We start from the raw sequence: 1863 nt of genomic DNA on the forward strand, positions 1-1863 counted from the left end.
ACTCTCAATGTAATTTTTATTTTATTTATCGGGTTTATTGGACAATAAAGTTTATACTTGCTTGATTGTTTTTCTTCTGTTTTCAAAGTAGCGGTACATACTTTAACGTTACATGTTTGTTAAGGTTAGTTCAAAATTTAAAGCAAAAGTTTTTTTAGTTATTTTTTAATGTAGTGATTTACGTTCATGTTTATTTTAAGGGTAGTTTTTTTATTTTCAAAGCTATTATGCGTGTCGTAGTTGTATTGAGTCAAGGTTTCCCAAAGGAGTGGTTATGCCTCTTTTTAAGTAATAATAATTGATACAGAACCAATTTCCTAAACAAAAGAAATAGTTTCTTAGAACACGAAGACACTTTTGCACGAGTAGACAATTTTGCACGGGTTAACGTTTATTTTTTTACTATCGCTGTTACCCCTTACCCTCGGTCGGTATTTTTTTTTTCTTTTCAATCAATTTATTTTTATTTGTTCATTTTTTTTTTTTTTTTTGTAATATAAATTTTAATTAATTTTTTTTTTTCTGTCACTGTTACCCCTTACCCACGGTCAGTATTTTTTTTTACTCTCGTGCAAAAATGACCCGCTCCCGTTTTAAATAGATGGGCGATCATAAGTTAAGTTTGGATTTTTTAAAATATCGTGTTTTACCTGAAATCAAACTGCAAAACTAGTTAACGTAAATTAGTAATGCCCGAAAATAGGTTTAATATATTTACTTTCATTACTTGAATTAAATATTCCTTTCTACCATCTTTTAATACTATTTATATAATAACTGATTCTTTTTAACTGCATTCACTTTATGATAACAATAATGCAAATAGTAACCCACTATTATCGTTTGTTACTAATAGCTCACTATTTTTCAACTTTCTTTTATTAGAGTTTAATTTTATTTAACCACCACCTCGGTACGAACTGCCGGTATGGTACGCACTTATTAACTTTAAAAAAATCTTTTTTTTTAATTACAATTGGGTTTTATTTGGAAATTTAAAAGAAAAAACCTAAAAGTAATGCAAAATATTATTGTTTGTAATAAGTTATACTGTAATAAATTTAAACTAAAGGAACTAAAAATAAGTTTTTAATTTGCAAATTTTGTATTAAGTTAAATATATAAAACAATCATACTACAACTTATTTACTTAATGGAAATAACAAACAGTGCAGTTTAAATTTCACAACCCATAATTGAAACATAGGAATAAAAACACTAAGAATATCATATAAAGTTTAAACTAAGTAACCTGAGTTTTTTAAAGTTAGCCTGAGTTATCCTGATTACCCTGAAATTGCGGTAACCAAGATGAATACATTTAAACCAAAGAAATAAAAAGTCAATTTATCTAATAGCTAAGCACTCTTTCTTAAATTCATTACTGCAAGCATTGACTATGCAAACCACAGTCTACTATAAGCACCATTTTATCCTTTACTGTTGTGTTTTCTACAGAGACAACCAGTTAAATAATAAGTAGGAGTAAGATTTTATAACCCCAAACTAGCTTTTTTCAATAAACACAATCTAATAAAAGCATGATGAATGTTTCCATAAAACTTTGTTTATTAAAATTAATAGTTAATTATATGTATATACTATGTAAATTTTATAGATACAAAGAAATACAGATATATTTAAAAACTATGTGGGTTGAATATAAATATTCATAAATAAATACAAACGTATAAATACTAACATTAAAAAAGTGCGTAAGAGATATAACATACTTTTTAAAAGATGTTTTAGATGTTTTGATTTAATAGTCATTTATAAGCTTAAGTTTTTAACATGTTTTTACTAAGCTCTAAGTAGATAATTAATATCAAATTTTCTTAGGTACGCACTGCCGGTTAAGTA

Source organism: Thalia democratica, chromosome 8 (assembly GCF_965202585.1).
Source record: "Thalia democratica chromosome 8, ktThaDemo2.hap1.1, whole genome shotgun sequence".
Lineage (NCBI taxonomy): Eukaryota > Metazoa > Chordata > Thaliacea > Salpida > Salpidae > Thalia > Thalia democratica.